The sequence below is a fragment of the Micrasema longulum genome, unplaced genomic scaffold, assembly GCF_059751315.1.
Source record: "Micrasema longulum isolate JH-2025_06_02 unplaced genomic scaffold, ASM5975131v1 h1tg000281l, whole genome shotgun sequence".
Classification (NCBI taxonomy): Eukaryota; Metazoa; Arthropoda; class Insecta; order Trichoptera; family Brachycentridae; genus Micrasema; species Micrasema longulum.
In genome coordinates, this window is record NW_028277485.1 from 1,379,399 (window position 1) to 1,398,080 (window position 18,682).

The 18,682-nt window shown below is 32.6% G+C and overlaps 1 protein-coding gene and 1 pseudogene across 9 annotated transcripts in view; one reads left to right on the forward strand and one right to left on the reverse strand.

Moving 5' to 3' along the window:
• trio (trio Rho guanine nucleotide exchange factor) overlaps positions 1-18,682 on the reverse strand; it is a 492,673-nt gene that overhangs the window by 237,081 nt on the left and 236,910 nt on the right. The gene's annotated exons all lie outside the window — the stretch shown is intronic.
• LOC148282877 (uncharacterized) overlaps positions 1-18,682 on the forward strand; it is a 56,766-nt pseudogene that overhangs the window by 14,611 nt on the left and 23,473 nt on the right.

Below are 18,682 nucleotides of genomic sequence, written 5' to 3' on the forward strand. Positions count from 1 at the left end.
TTCATACAGATTAATGTTCCCTCACTGGGGTGTCCCGTGCCGAGGGAAAAATTTAAAATAAAATAGCTTATTGCGATATTTCTGCATTTTTAACTTTGAAACGCCAAAAAGGTAGACTCCTGTGTTTCAAACTATAAGGTACATATAAAAAATAATAGGAAAAGTCCTAACATAAAGTAATTATGAAGATTAAAAATACCACTTAAATAAATTATTATTTTATAAGTATTGCGTAAAAAATCACATGCTTTAGGAGCGACACGTTTTTTAAATATTTTTTATCAAGGCCTTTTTGTCACTAAGTAAACTAGTCTCAGGTGACTTATTGACATCGAAATTGGTTATGGAAATGCGGACCAAAGCCCAAGGTTTATCAATACTGTTTTTTGCAAAGTAAATAGCCAGTTTCGATTAAAACTATTAAAAACGGTTCGATTAAAAGCAAGACTACTAAGCGCATTGACACGAATTCAATATAAAAACAAGGTAATTAGAAATCTATCATAACAACATAACAATGCAACTTTATGGTTCGCGTATTGACATGAATTTGTGACGTTTCAAAGTATTATTAAAACCACTTTTATCAATATTTTTCTACATTTTTAAAAAACTTCGAATTGCAATTAAATGTTCTAAATTTTACCGAGTCACAGTGAGAATTTTTTTTTTATATCCAATTTCCAGTAGCACTGAAGTTCCTCATTAGCTTAGCCCGTAAATGTTATAATTAAAAAAACATGCACGCGACCGTCAAAAGGGTAGATTTTACTGTAACTAAAGGACCTCGTCGTGCACAAACTTTCGTTTTCAGCCGAATATTGCGCACTACTCGTCCGAATACCGAATACCAAACCATAAAAAAACGCACAAATTACTCAAAAATGAAATTATTTTAATCACAAATTATCAATTTAATACTTAAAATAAAAATCAGTGGTAAGCTGTGATGAATGAAAATGCACTTTTTCTCATAAATTCCTCGCGAGATCTTCGAGATCACACAGCTAGTTTATTATCTTCACTGCAAATCTCATAATATTCCCAAATAAACGAATTTTTATTAAATGGTGTCATGATGTACACTGAACAAATAATTTCTTATAACTATTACTAACAAGGACTTCAGTTACACAATGAGATGTGATAATAAATAAATAACGCGTGTCGCGACGTGATCTACTCGCAAATGAAACGAGTTCGCCCACCCCGTCACCCCCGCACGCACGCACCGCAATGAGACATAACGTAACCTGTCAAGCGCGGAATGCACACATATTTTGCTGGATATTCGGCCGCCGTATATTCGGCGCTTCGGCCGAGAGAGTGGCCGAATATTCGATATTCGGCCAAATGTTTATTCGTGGCATCTCTAATTATAAGTTTACGAAAACCGTTTTGCATCTCTGAATCGAATATACCGTATCACCTTTTAGGCGACGAGGTCACGTAATCAATCACTAACTAATCCAGAAAAATCAATAAAATAATGGCGCGTTTTCAATCGCCGCTTTTTATAAAATATAAAAAGGTTTCCATATAAGGGATCTTCTTTGATACTAACTTTAAGCATTTGTTATGCTTAGCAATCTTTTATTAAAACATGTAATCATTGAGGCGTATTTATTAATGCCAATAATGTATTATAAGATCACATTGTTTTATATTCGTAATACTATATGTATTTAATATTCATGACATAAAATGTTCCTTTTATATATTTACTTATTCATTATCATTACCATTTCCGCACCCAAAGGTGCATAGGGCACTACGTTGGTCAACAAAATGCAGCATATTTCAATCATATCGTCGTGATCGTAGAACAACGACGAATAAGCGAAAAATACGAAATCGACTATATTTTTATTTCTTAAAAAGGTTTTATAAAGGCATATTCGAGGTTTGAAAAAAAATATATAACAAACACAATTATTAAAGAATATGCTTTTTTCTTGGCTGTGACATAGTGTCAAAAAAATTTATTACTCTCATGTAAAGTGGAAGAAAATTACCGTTTCATATGCCAGTCCAAGAACAATGAAATACTACAGTTAAACCAACCTATAAAACCAATATTTCACGTCCGCGCTGACAGGAATTGAACTAAGGACGTCAAGAATGGTAAAGGAACGTGCCAACTACTTCTCAACGAGGAGAACTTATCCCTACTCGATTTCTTTATTCAGAATTTTTATCTGAAAGCAGCCATGGAGTCAAAAACACTCGTTCTATTTTACACAGAACTGTATTCTTTATTCTCCTGGACACAATAATATGTTTGTTTTGCTTCAATGTTTCCCCACAATCTTGCTCATGTAAATTTGTCTTAACTCAATGACGTAACAAAATTGAACAAAGAAACTTATTCGCGGCGAAATAAATCGAATCTAAAACCGATTTACATATTTAGCTTACAAGTATGATAAAGTTCCGTTTATATAATTTTTGATCATTAATTTAAAACAAATATTTTGAAAAGCGAAACCTTTATAGTTACGTATAATCTCTCGCAAAGCATACGCTTAAGGGGCATTTGATTCAAGAATTTGACCAACTTTGAGTTGTACTTTCCGAAGTTAAATTGTAAAATATTTTTTTGAAACAAGATAAAGTACCATTTTATTATATGTAGTGCTTTCAAGAAAAATCCAAAGAGTCAATATTATGATCAAAGTTGATAACAGAGTTGCACAGTTTAAACCCGCGCTATGCAATATCATGGGCAGATTTTCGTCTCACGAGTACGAATAGATGCACTTAATACAGTTATATTACCCTGGGCCCCGATTAAAATAGGAAGTTAACATTTATCATGAATTTCATCTAGAAAGTAAAATTAAGTTTTCTGTATGAAAAGCAGAATATGCCTACAATTTTTTCTTCTAAACATGTTTAATTATAGGTTACCAACGAAGATACTTCAAATATTTATGCAAATATACTCATTTTCGCACACAAATATCGGTTTTTCTTTGCAGACAGTCGAAGATAACTCTGTTAACTTCCCATTGTAATCGGGGCCCTGTTTTCAAATATGTATTCGGAATACCTCCATCACCCACAGAATTCCTTCATCACCACAAAACAATACTCCTGGTTTCATGAACCTCAACAGAAGTTTCTTAAAATTGGTGATGCAAAAATTAAAGAGGGAATATTTGTGGGTCGGGAGAGAAGTGTGCTTGTTAATTTAATTTTTGGATGCATTGAGAAAATAGGAAACTGGATGGCTGAAAATAGACTAACATTAAAGCCATCAAAAACGAAACAACTATGGGTGGCTTCAGCCGGACGACAAAATTTGATTTAGGATACGGCACTACCCGTGTAAGGAGTACCGCTGTACCCACCATTAAACTACTTCATTCTGACCTTTCTCTTGAGGCTCAAATTAGTAGAATCATAAGTTCGTGCTTCTACCAGCTGAGACAAATTAAATGCATACGCAAACATTTGCCTGTTGATGCTGTCCGTCAATTAATAAATGCGTTTGTATGTAGTGTCTAAAGTTGATTATTGTGATGGATCTATGCACGGCCACCAATGAACAAAATGACTCACCTACAGTCTGTATTAAAGGCTGCAGCGAGACTTATTTTCGGAATCTCTAAGTTCAGTCATATCACTCCACTACTTCGGCAATTGCACTGGCTACTATTATATCAACTCGTTGAAAATGGTCACCAAAATTGAAATATTTGGGTAAATTGTAAGAACGCTAATATTCTTTGAAATTAAAAAAAAAAGTAAATATGGGTGAAGTTATAGTAACCATAGACAAAAATCAATATTTATTATCTCGAAAAACACCTTTGGACAGATTTATAAAAAAATACGTTTATCTAAGTTTACTATTAAATTAGAGGTGATAAATGAATATCGAAAAACATCACTATTCCACTTTACCTGGAATGCTCTTTCTCTTTTATTTTAGTGATCATCAATATTATACTCCTCTTCGCATTCGATGTAAGGTGATCAGACTTATGCATCAGGCGCCAATCCGGGAACATAAAATATTTCAGTGTACAACCACCATTTTAATCAATATTTCGTGTCGACCTTCCCAGGAATCGAACACGGGACCTCAAAGATGGTAGAAAAACGCACCAACCACTGCTTACTCATCTCCACACATTTTCTCTTTTCGAGAGTTTTACCTGAGAGCAGTCATCGCAATAAAATATTCGTCCAGGATACTGGTTCTATTTCACACACAGAAATCTAATCTTAATCCACCCGGAAACAGAGAAGTTATTTTTGGTGACACACAAGGATTATTGGAAAGTGATATTGTTGTTTTTTTTTTTTATTGTCGCCTGTGTTTTAAAAACTTTTTTTAAATGCCCTTTAGACGTTAAAAAGCAAATACAATAAACCAATTGTATAAAAGTAGCATTTAATGTTTTAAAGACACGAAATATGAAGAGTCTGGTAAAAACCGATAAGGGTTGAAAGGCGATGAAACGTTGACAGACTCAGAGATTTGAACTAGGGTAGGAATTGAGGAAAAGGGATGTTCCCGTGTCCTTGACGGTATTTCCATTTATGGGTCATGTCGAGTGAGCCCCTGCAGAGCGATCATTTCAAGGGTTGTTTCGGTTCAGTGATTACCAACAGCTGATCGAGCGCCTGTTGAAAATTGCCGCAAAATAAACTCGATTCCTCATTGGAATAGGGAAATATCTCATACTATTAATGCGAATCATGACGTGTAAGGGGCGTGGCCAATGCAAAGAAGGGTTTTCGCGGGAAGTCAAATTCGTTTAAAAATGTGTTTTATGCACAAATAATAATAAACACAAAAATAGATAAAAGTATTTCAAAGGCCCTTATTAATTCATGATTTTTTTCATATCTCTTTTATGGCATACCTTTTACTAACCGGCATACAAATATTGGTTAAGCACTATAACGTAATTCATTTAAAAAATATATTTCTCGATAAAACTTAACGTCATCATCATCACCCCCTTTTCTGCACCCAGTGGTGCATAGGGCACTGCAATGATTAACAAAATGCAGCGTTGTTCGTTGTTCGTTGTTGGGGAACACAGAACAAACTAAAATTTAATGTTTCTAAATGTTATGTTCTGTCATATACGAGGGCATTAAAAACTATTTTTATACGGTATTATATGGGAGTGTGTTCACTTAAGCGAACTGCCACTATCAAAGATCTGGGAATTATGTTTGATGCTAGACTGAAATTTCATACTCACATAGGCACTGTCTGTGACAATGCGCGCAAAATGTTGGGATTTGTTCTCCGAACAGCTAAGGTGTTCTTGAATACTCGTGTTCTAAGGCTTCTTTATAACTCATTGGTGCGAAGCAGACTTGAGTGTGGATCTCTGATCTGGGCGCCCCACGAATTGAAGTACTCTCTTATGCTGGAGATGGTTCAGAAGAAATTTCTGAGGTATCTTTACTTAAGGGAGTGCGGATATTATCCGCGGTTGTACACGTCTGACTTCATACTGGGAATGCTTGGCTACAATGGTTTGGAGAAAAGAAGAAATGCTTACTTGCTTATGTATTTTTTCCGATTGATCCGTGGTATTACGATCAACATAGGTATAACGGAGAGTATTTTTCTTTATGTTCCTAATGACTACCTTAGACATAGACAGCTTAAGCTGTTTTATCTTCCTGCTTGCAGAACCAACCTGCCGATGGTAATGCCAGTAGGAAGCGCAATGTCTTTACTCAACCGTATCTCTTCGGATATTGACATCTTTCATATTAGTGAAAAAAAGTTCAGAGAGGATTGCATTCTTTCTCTATAATTGCTGGGTATTTTTTATTTTTACCATTTTTGTATATTTAAATTTTAGTGTTCATTTTTTCGTTTTGTGTGCATTGAATTTTTTTGTTATGTACATAAACGTTTTTAAAATAAATAAACTGAAAATAAAATAAATAAATCTGTTAAATGAAGTTAATGTGGACAGTTTATCGCTTTAGGTGCCTGTCATGGAACAATAAAATATTTCCTCTGCGACAGGAATAGAACCCAGAACTTCAAGAATGGTAGGTGGGCGCATTAACTACTACACAACGAGACAGTTTTTCTGAACTTGATTTCCTTCTTCGGGATTTTTACCTGAAGCAGCCATCGAGTTGAAAACATTCGTCCGGGGTTCCGGTTTAATTTCACATTTTAGATAAATGTATTCATTATCCTGCTGGGCACAAATAAAATTTTTTGAAAAAAAAATAACTTCTCATTAAGTTTTTTTTTATATTTTTTTTTATTTAAATCTTAAAATAGGGCACACATATCATACATATTGTTATGTGTGTTCTAATAATAACATTGCGAATATATTTAATTTATAAATTGTTTATCACATATGTCTTGACCATTATTTTAAATTTTGATATGTTTTTTTCTTCATAAATATTTTTTTCCATTTCGTAATACTTTTTAATTGCTTTAAATAAAATTGAATTTTGTGACTTTGCCTTTTTCCTAAATGGAAGTCTAATTTTGTTCTTTTCTCTAGTATTGTGATTGTGTTCATGCTGGTTCCGATCAATTTTTTTCCAAAATTCTGTTTTTTTATTAGAGTTTATAATTTTATGAACAAATATCATTGTATTGTAAAATATTCTTTGTTTATATGTTAATAATTTCATTTCATTTACCATCGACTTTACCCTCGTATATCTGTTTTTTTTTCAAAATGATTCTAAAGGCTTTATTTTGTAATACAGTTAGTTTATCTATGTTTTCTTTGTTTGATAAAAATAAAATGCTACTACAGTAGTTAACATGTGGTTCAATAATTGCTTTGTAAATAGTTTTGCAGGAGTCCTTATCAATAAATCTTCTGATCCTTCCCAAAATTGATATTTTTTTGCAATCTTATTTATTACCATCTTAGCGTTTTGGTGAAATGTAAGTTTTGAATCCAACATTACACCTAAATATTTCATTTCAGTGACTTCATAAAGTTTTTCATTTTCTATTACAATTGATGGTGTAATTTCTATTCTTTTGTTTCCTATATTCATATATTTAGTTTTATAAATCTTTTTCATATTTTTTGGCGGAATTGAAGATTTTCATAGTAATGTAAATTTATTAAACTTAATTAAATAAATGAAACACCAAAAACAAAACAATAACAAACACATTATCACGCCGTTTCTCTGTAAGGGTAGGCAGAGAGGATAGAATGCCATATCATTGTGTCTATGCATACAGATCTCACTTTCTCCATTCGCTCTAGCAATGTCCGAACCAACGCGAGCTCCTTTCTTGATTTTGTTGATAATGCTTAACTAAGCCTTACAGAACGTGCGGATCTCGACTTTGTGCATCTATCGTACATGGTTTTTCCAGACATTCGGCCTACTTTTATCCCTGTTTTTCCAAATCCACGATTTGGTCGCATATGTCAGGGTAAGCACCAAGCTTCCATTGTGAGCTGCTAATTTTGCCTTGAAATCAACACTTTTATTTATGCATTTCGTCATAAGTGAACTTAAGTAACAGTCGAAGTTATGTACATCATAGCAAATTTTATTTTGTGCTCAACAAAATATTGTGTTTGCTTTTACGTTACAATTATTATTTTATTTAATTACAAGCCAACGGACGGAGCAACTACCGGTGGGGTCACGATTGGCGGGTCACGTAATGAGGATGCATTGTTTCAGGTTTTCAACGTCCTGGACGTCCATTCCAGTCCTGTCTAAATTATGGTACGCGGACCTGTCGCGGTAGGACGAACAATAATTGACAGCCGGCAGAGAACCATTATTTGGATACTATTCGCCCTAACTAGAAATCTGAAATGTGTACGTATAATCAGTTATAAAAAAAGGTTAATTATCTGTACAGCACATTTTAATAAAGTCTTAGCATTTATAGGGCTTATGACTTGTCATTAACTTATTTGTGCCTAAGCTTACAAATTCACATTTTAAAAATGTTCTCCATCAGCAAACAAACATATTTGTATGCGAAGATATGCATGTATATTTAATGTAGGTATATGAAAACTTTTTAAAAATTTCAATTAATTTAAAAACCCGATTTTTACATTTATTTAACAAAATTATTTGTCTTTTTTGATTCATACTCCATTGTTAATAACTACCCTTTAAACGTATTTTGTATAGGTTGTATGAGTCTTTTATTTAGTATTGTCTGACAGTTTAAAGTATAATTTCAGTTTGTGATTTATTAGTCTTGATTGTCCCAAGTCTCGTTAAAGAATGTTATATGTGATATTATGTGATAACAATTCATTGATACCGAGACTGCATAGGTTAGGTAACACTTATGGAACGGCTGCAGACATTCTGTCCAATTCTTTACCATCTTATAAGTCCACAATATCAAGTTTATTTGTAGCTGCTCGTCAAACTATTATTGACAATTCAATTTCATAAATTAAAAAAAAATTCTTACTTGCTTATTTTTATTACCTTAAACTTGTTTTTTATTTTTTACTATTATATCAAATTGCATTGTTTATTAATTTAACTTAAAAATATCTTTCTTGCTTACCGTAACACTTTATTTATTGTTTGCTTTACATAATTTATTTCATAAGCTTATATCTTTGCATTTTTTGTTTATATGCTTACTGTTTTTTCTTGCATACCTTTGTTATTATTGTTTTTTTTTTTACTTTGTAAAACTTTTTATCATATCCTTTTTAACTAATTTCACAATTTTTTTCTGTATATTCTGTTTATTATTTAGTATGTTAGCATGTAATTCATTTTAATTTTTTGTAAATGCCTTTTGGGCGTTAATGAACAAAATAAATAAATATTGTTCTGATATTCTCGTATTGTGTTCGTGTTAATTACATTTTTTTTCAAATTTTAGTTCACTGTCTACAATTTTATTAGTGGCTAATTTACAAATAAATTTAAACGATTCTAATTTTAAAAAGTTCAGTTAAATTTATTTGTTTAGTTTTTTTAAAAGAGTTTGTTGGTTGGTGTTAGATAAGGGAGGTCATTTACTAAATTGTTTTTTTTTGTTGCTATTGTAGTCTGTTAACTTATCTTCGGCAAATAAAACATACAGGTTCTGTACGTTCGAATGTTTAATGGCCTATATTAATGTGTAAGTGCCTGTCGGCGACCCAAGTAAACATACAAATGTCTTTTGTGTTAGTAGGCACACAATGATATTTTATTTTTAAACTTTATATCACGCACACATAAACAAAGGCTAGTCAAACGAACCGTACGTAAACGTATTTTATAATTATAGTAAAATAAAGCGTTGAGTAAAATTTATCATGTTTAATATATTTCTTACCGGTAACATCAAAGGAGAGTCATATCAAAGGTGCGTAGTGAGTAAAAAGTAAGTCGAGATAAATTACGTACATTATATTAAAACCTGCAAATAGAAATTTGGGAGATATAAATAACGCTTTGAATGCCTGAATGTACGACGCTATTAAATATTTTATGCATTAATGTTCTCCTACTTTTGATAAATTAAGGAATACCAAAATTAAAATTAGTAACATTAAGTACACTAGATAAATGCAAGATTTTTAAGCCTGGGTTTTCTGTGCTGTGATTTACGACTGTAATTTGGCAAACTGGCCAGTTGAAGTGCAAAAAAACTATGAGAAGCTGTATATTTATATATTTGATACCTAAATGTAAGAGTCGAAAAAGGGTTGCTCTGTATGAACTGATACGGAATAGCCGGCAACGGGGAGACGATCACTCGGGTTTGCCCGTTCGGGCATGGCTCTCCCGTTCTACTAACAGTTAATGAACTAACACATCCCTATCATCGTCACAATTATGACACAATTAGATTTACAGGGATAGTAAAGAAAATGTAAATTCTAAAAACGCGATTAAGAATAAAAAAGTAATCATATGTCCATTAGCTTGAAAGTTGTTTGTCAAATTCTGAAAAGAGGCCACAATGTCTCTAGAACGGATTCGGGGGCTTTTAATTCCTAATGATAACGGAGATTCTTAAGAAAACACACAGAGATGATATATTATACGCCCAACGAAAAGAGCAACATTCAGGTAAAGTTTTTTTTAAATATAAGTCAATGTAGTTAAAATATAAATATATATTTACCTTGTTTAAAATCACGAAATACATTTTATTTGACATTTGATTATAACCTAGACAAATAATAAAAAAAACGCTAAACACATAATGTTAGCAAATAATACATTTAAGTTTAAATTTATTTCAACAGAGAGGGAAAAAGTTTTCGAGAAGGGAATATGGAAGTCTAGGCATTTACAGGGCTTATGACCTGTCATTGGCTGGTTTAAGTGGCCACTTTACACACTGTGTAACATTCACCATTCTGCCCATGTTTGAACATCCACATTTCCTCAACTGTTCCATCTGTTGACTTTTGTGAAGTTAAAGAGCTGAAACCTTTATCACGTGGGTGAGATTCATCCGGCTGAACCAAATCACCTACTAGGCAACGCCTGGAAACAATGTTCCAATTTTTATATACTTCTTCTTTTACCAGGTAGTAATTCAATACATTTAAGATTCACACCTGTTATTTTTTGTAAGAAGTAATTAACGTAATTTTAATTTTTAGTTTATGTCTTGACGAAGGAACTGTCATGTTTTGAAACCGGTCGGAAAATATAATAGATTTGATGATTTTTAACACCATTAATATTCATTTATACTAGCAGGCAACAGTCGGCTATCGCCGACTGTTGATTAATTAGGATCTCGGGCACTGTGAAATTTCACCCTTTTGAGACTCACAATTTATTTTTTGCTGTTAGGAGCAATCCAAATATAATAATGAACCGGCGCGTGGTCCCGTGGCTAGGACCCAGGGATCAAAGGTCTAAACTTCGCACCCCACTCTACCACAACTTAGTTCTCATTTTCTAATCTCCAGAGATTTAGAGGTCAACTAATCTCCACTCGATTTCTTTCAGCAAAATTTTCACCCGCGAGTAGAAACTAATTAAATGAAACAAAAAAGAAAAATAATAAATATGGGTCACCCACCCTAATTTTACCGGACCGAGTGAATTTGCGCGATACGTGCGAACGGGCTCGTACGTGACAGACTCAATCAATCATTTTAAGACTATCAATATCATAGATTTTCACATAGAAAATCACAAAGTTAGTGATTCAAATATTAATTTTAATAATAATATTTGTTTTAGATTAATCGCAACCTGGCACTTCATTGACGAATAATTTTTACTTTTATTCAGCTTTATACATGATAAAAATTGTAAGATTTCACGTAATTTGTATTTTTGGTATTTATTTATGATTAAATACTGTATAATTAAATAAAATAAATATATATATATATATATATATATATATATTTATTTTGCCCAACTACCACAACTTGACTCCTATATTCTAAAACAGTTGTTAACGGCTTTTAGAAAATGGCATTAGAATTGCAATATTTGAGAAAATAATAAGAAATCGAATATTTAAAGCAAAACATTTAACAAGAGTACCTACTTCCTACTACTGATTGTCAGTTAAAACTTGGATAGTATAAATTCCATTTTTTTTGTTTGCAAAATAGAGTCCTCACATTTGAATTTTTTTAATGAGCAATAAACGGATCATTTTATTTTTAAACAAATGCGTTCCGCCATCTCAGCCCTATATACGAGTGTTTTATAATCGAGACAACCTATTGTTACACTGAAATATTTGGCACCCTTCTCCAATAACTTCTTAATAGTCGAGGGGGAAATAAAAATAAATTCAAAACTTGAATACAAAATATGCCCTGTAATTCTTCTCTCACTTGAACATACGTCATCACGTAGGTGCGTACATACATCTACAAGAGCTGTATATTACAATTTAAATATTCATACGTAAACAATAACTGAACATTTACAAATATAAAATACAAAGTTGTAGAAGTAACGTTTATTAAAACAGACGGTTTACCCATCTTACCCTTATTTTGCATACTATTTCCTAGAATTGATATTTGAATTAGGTAAAATATAATAAAAGGTTAATACAGAAAATAGAAGAGGTAGTTCTTTAAATTATAATTACAGATTATATTTAAACATAGTACGTTTATTATAGAAATAAAACACCGGTGATACTTAAATACACAAATAATAAAAAAACGGTGACCGGTTTCATCGCATTCGCGACATCTTCGAAACTAGATGATGCGATGAAACCTTCAACCATCAAAATTTGTGGATTAAAGTATCACTCGTCTTTTATTTCTATGATAAATTAAAATGAACTTCATCAAGTATTTTCACTTACAAACTAGAATGTTTTATGGTATGTTTACACTGCAAAGTATGGTTAACACTACGTTGTATTTCCATTGATAATCAGAGTAAAAAAGTTTATTCATTATTTTCTGTAGGTGACAATACTAAATAAAATACGGTTCTTTGTTATCAAATTATAAAATTAAATGTATGTTTGATAAAATTACAATTACGTTTTTTCAACAAAAAAATTGATGTTCGTTGATTCACCAAAATAAACACATCGCAGTCTTCACATAGGGGTAGAATGTTTATTATATTCATGCACGCATGCTGATTATTCCGGCTTTAACACTTGTTTATCCTCAAGAATTAACTGAACTGATCGTGTTACTCGGGTTTCCTCAGCCTCTGCATCAATCAAGATTTGCACTGTCAATAGTGTTTCGTCGTTCGCTCGCTTCATAGTCTCAAACCGTCGCAGTACCCCGTTCATAACTAATACGAAGTAAACGAAAGCTCGCTTTTAAAAAAAAACCGATCTGTGAATCTCATCAAAGAAAAATATAATTCGGTTCACTTTAATCCTTTCAGGCTATTATGAAAGAACTCCTTCAAAGGGTGCCCAAAGAATGAGAATTCTTAATTAATCTTCGAAATCGTCTGTTCTTTTCAGTCCGCAGATATTTTCAAAGTAGGATCAGTAAAACAGCGCTACAAGTTTTTTAGACTGGTTCGTATTTCGAAACAATATGAATAATATTTTAGAAGGGAATATTAATCACTTAAAATTAATATCATTTCAAATTAATAGGACGGAAACATTTATTGGTGTATGAAGCATTTTAAATTATTTGGTACATTATTGATATTCTTAATTCTATTCTGTCGCGGTTGTTCACTGAGAAAACATTTTCATTAAATGATTTTTCCGTCTTTGAAAAGATAATCTTTTTGAAATTACTCGGTGATTTAATTTAAAGCTTGTTTGCAAGGATTGAGACATAATCTAAATAAAGATTTCCTCAATTTATGCGTAAGTTGGTTAAGTATGCTAGTTTCGGTAAGGTAGCGCAAGTTCTAATAGTTTACCATGTTTCATTTTGTATAATTTGTATTTATGTATTATATATATTACAAAAAAATTACAATAACGTATTCCTAACTCTATGAGGCCAAGAACTCTGTGTTGAGTTGGGATACAACATAATAGAAAGTGGAAGCACGCACATTATTAAACAATAGCAAAAATAATGAAATATTATTACATAAACACATATTCCTTTAAGAATATGGACAACAGTGTTGAGTTAGGATACAACATAATGGAAAGTAATGTTAGTCTAAGAAGACAAGTTGCGGTTGAGGACTTTAAATCAGAAGGTCTACGGATAGCGTAGATAGATAGATATATAGATAGATAGATAGGTTACAAAATTATTTTATAAAACAACACAAAAAACATTTGAAACTGAAATGTTCGTAAAGCGCCCTTGAAGTGATATTATACAGTGTAGCCAATTACTACTAAGAACATTGACGAAAATAGCTACAATACAAGCATAACTCAATTTATTATTGATATTGTTATTTGGCGCATTATTGAGGGGGTGACAGAGGAGAGTATTAGAAAGTGAGACCCGATGAATATACAATTAGGAGGTACTCACCCCGACCCCTTGTATATCCAAGGCGCCTCTAATTATAACAATATTGAATAAAATTGAATTGCTTGATTACGTAGGCACCACAAGAATCATAGCTCTATGTACAACAGTATTATTTATGGTATCTTTATCAAATTTTGTCACAGAAATATAATTAAAGGTTTGTCAATTTATTTTCTGAACTTTACTTACATTATTCAGAAACATACCTATGGACTAACGAACTAAAAAAACAAACAAATATTTTAAATGTTAATGGTTTTGAATTTGACGTTGCTCGTGTTTTTTTTTTATTTAAAGAAAAAAAAATACACCACAACAGATCAGAGGGCCCAATTACAAAGATGAATTATGGCACAGAACACATAGGCTTGAGAAAAAACGCAGTTTTTTTTTTATGTTCTCACCGGGAATCCAACACAGAGCCTTCCGCGGGTGAGTCAAGCGTTTCAGCCATTACACCACGGAAGCCGCCAACGTGTTGTACCAGTTATTTTTTACAACTTAGTGTATAATCGGTTAATACGTTAAGCTACCGTGCATTAGGCTCCGGGTCCGATTCCCCGCAAGGTTGAAATGAGTTTAAAAGATAAAATAAAAATCTGGAATATATTATAATATTTCTTATCCACTGATGATCGCAGTTTGATTTATTTTTAAATTTCTTGTTTAAAATATATGACCATTGACAGGCATATTACCATGAGCAATATTCTGTATTCAGTGATTCCAACCATCTGTAACGAATATTCTATCCACGATGAAGAATCTCAGCTACGAGGCACAAAACCTAACAATAGCAAACCTTTATATTTGTTTGAATGGTCCCTGTAAACCGTCTACCGCTACCGACATATTTGTTTGCTTGTTTGAGCTTGTCTACAATTCTTGTTTACAGTTAATTCTTACGCGAGGGCGCGTGCTTTTTCAATTGTCTGGGGAATTATATGGACATTACCAGCGCTACCCTAAAGGGGTGTTTACACGTGGACTATACACGAGATATGACAATATTGTCTTGTCGTAGCTCGAAAAATACGAGTATTACGTTAATATCTGTATCCAGACGGATGAAGAATACAGTTCTGTGTGTGAAATGGCACCAGGATCCCGGAGGAGTGTTTTCGATTCGAAGGCTGCATACAGGTAAAAATCCTGAAAAAGGAAATCGAGCGAAGATAAGTCCGCCTCGTGGTGTAGTGGTTGGCGCGTTCGCCTACCATTCTTGAGATCTCGGGTTTGATTCCTGAGAAGGACGACGTGGAATGTCGATTAAAAAGGTGGTTCAACAATGCAACAATGCAACATTTCATATTTCTGGACTGTGAGTGCAACAGAAAAATAAGGCTGATCATCTTACGTTCATAAACCAGATAATCGATATACACCGCATTTAGTGTATCAATTCAGTGCCCTATGCACCAGCGGGAGTGGACAGGAGTATCGCGTTGATTGTCGTATATGTACATAGGTATTTGTGCGGATGTTGGAGGACCGGCAGCTGGCCGGTGTAGAGGAGCCAAATAGCCTGCAACGGTAGCATGCTTCTCGGTTCAATATCCGCACAGTACCTATCAGTATTATATTACGACTATTATGATTTCTATGATATTATTATTATTGATTTTACTATTTATTTATATATGTATGTGTACATGTATACATACATTTATGTGTGTGTATGTATGCGTATATATAATTATAAATACCGACTACTTTAAGCAGATAATAAAATAAAATCTAAATGAATGCCTCGACACGGATTTTGCGGGCAGTGAGGTGTTCATATAGAAAAGAAAATAATAAATCTGAATGGTCTAAGCTAAAAAAACAAATAAAAATATATAGTACATGAATAGTATGGCATGACCCGGGTACACGCTGTATTTACGTTGGTGCAAAGTTGAATCGGGGTGAATGAAAGAAGAGAGAGGACCGCCTATTTCTGAACACCTACTTGGCTTTGCTGTAGGAAAACATACAAAACTACTTATCGCACGTTCTAAGCATCCTGGGTTGGTATTCTAAATCTTCTCTATCCCCTAGAGAGCGATTGATTTGGGGATTTTTATTTTTTGCATGCGTTTACACTTTCCTTCATATCTGGCCACACTGATAATTAAACGTTAAATAAATATGAACACGTGACATCAAACTAAATAACTAGGTTGAATTGACCAATCCGTATTAATTTGTTTCCATTTTTTCAAACAGTTGTATACATCATTTGATGTTAAGTCATCAGTGTGGCCATTAAACGAAGCAAAGTTTCGTCGCGTAAAAAAAAAAATCCCCAAAATTTACCGCTCTCTGCGGGGTAGAGAAGATACAGAATACCACCCCTGGATTCTGGATCTATTTCACACACATAACTGTATTCGTTATCCGCCTGGACATGGAATGCTTCTCTAGACAATACGGGTTATATAATGTTCGGTATTCTGTGTCCGAGCGGATTCAAGGACAATCAAGACTAATGAACCAGGGACTGAAATTATACAATAAACTACCAGACAAAACTAAACAAAAGACTCAGACAAACTTTACAAAAGATGTAAAAAATATTATTTTGAACAATAGAGTATAAATGAAAAATGTATATATTATTTTATGTAAAATGAATGTTATAATCCGTAAGGGTTTATAAATAAATTTTCAAATAAAAAAAAAAAAAAAAAAAAAAAAAAAAAAAAAAAAAAAAATTAAGAATACAGTTCTATGCGTAAAATAGAACCAGAATCCTGGACGAATGGTTTCGACTCGATGGTTACTCTAAGGTAAAAATTATAAATAAGAAAAAAGTTTACGCGTTCACCCACTATTGTATGGTTGAGATCCAGGGTTCGATTCGACGTAAAATATTGAAATGATGAAATTACGTCATTCATAAACAAAAATATTTTTATTTCTATTTTTGTCTATTTTAAGTTATATTTTTGGAAACGCTTTGAAACATAAATGATACATAACTTGAAAAACATAAATATCGCTTTATCCTAATATCAGTTCGATACCAAACTTTTCTAACATAAAAATAAACTGGTTTGAAAAATGGTTGTTATTTATGATGTTTGCTGTCCCTAAATTATACTTATAGGATGTTCTTACCTCCTAAAGGATAGGCAGAATGATAAAATGGCCACTTAAACTAGCCAATGGCAGTTCAGAAGCCCTATAAATGCCTAAATATTATGTTAAATCAATTATAGTATATAGATTTTTTTAATAATATAAAACTAATAATTATCTACAATTACCTAATCATGTCGGCCTTGCGGTTTAGTTGGCTGCGCATTTGCCTGCTATGCAAGAGGTCTCGGGTTCGGTTCCCGACATGGTTGACAATTAATATTTATTTAAAAAAGCGTTTTTATACTAGAATATCTCATAGACCCTGGACGGGCACCTGAAGCGTAAACTGATCAGCTTATCTTCATGTAACAAAAAACGAACAAGATACACAGTTTACCGATGCAGTGCCCTATGCACCAAAGTGTGCGGAAAAGGAATGATGATGAATGATAAAATAATTGCCGTGGCGCAGTCGGTAAGACGGCCAATAGTAAAACTGGCGTCGCGGGTTCTATTTCCGCAAGAAAAAATCCAAAAAAGATTTATTTCTTAATTGGTCTGGGTGTTGCGGTGAATTTTTCATTACCTCCTTTTATATCCCCCCTATCCCACCTGCTGACAAATCTCTAAATAGAGGCTTAGCGGGTTATTCCTTAAAAAAAAAAAAATATATTTAACACGTAATTTCGCTTTTAATCTCTACGTACTACAAGTCCAGGGAATGTAGATACATAATATAATAGAATAACTAAATAAGCCTTTGATAAAAGTAACGGTTTGTTAAACAAATTTCATTCGAATAAAAATTAAATTAAATAGCAGCTGAAGTCACTGAAATAAAATTTCCCTTTCCACAGTTATAAGAGATGTATTTTGAACGAAATCATTTCAGGCGAAGGATTATACGAACGTAATATTTTAATACTTCCGGATTTCTAAAATACGATTTCGATCAAAAAAATCAGCGAAGCCTGACAAACGTTTCGCAGCACTTACGACGTAAAAGTGCCTTTCCTACACTCCGTGGAAAACGAAAAAGATATAAAAATTAAATTTTAAATTTAAAAAAAAAAAAAATTTAATTAATTGTTTTACAAAAATAAACTGGAAAAAACCTACTTTGCACCTTAAAAGAAATGTTTATTATCAATATCTCTATCTGTGTAAAACAAGTCCCTAGACTTAATAACTTAAATTAAAACATGCTTTAAATACAATGAATAAACATTTAAGTTCGTAAGTAAAAATTCTTGATGGAAGTTCATTAAAATATATTATAGAAATAAAAGACGAGTGATATTTTAATACACAAATTTGGAATATCCAGTGACCGGTTTCATCGCTTTCGCGACATCTTCGAGACTGGTATTTTACTAAGAATTCTTTATCCTTACCTCAATTTGTATAAATACATTAAATTGCTTCATTAATATACCAGTCTCTAAGATGTCGCGAAAGCGATGAAACCGGTCACTGGATATTCCAAAATTGTGGATTAAAGTATCACTCGTCTTTTATTTTTATAATAATTAATAAACGCTGTTCTATAGCAGAGAAAGTAAGAATAAAAACAAAATCTTTGTATAGACAGATGATATACAAATTTATAAACACACATGAACAATCTATTGAAAAAGAGATGTCTAAGCATTCACAAAGCTATCTAGCTATCTGACATCGGTTGGTTTAAGTAAGGTTCTCCGTCTATGTTGAGATACCGTAAA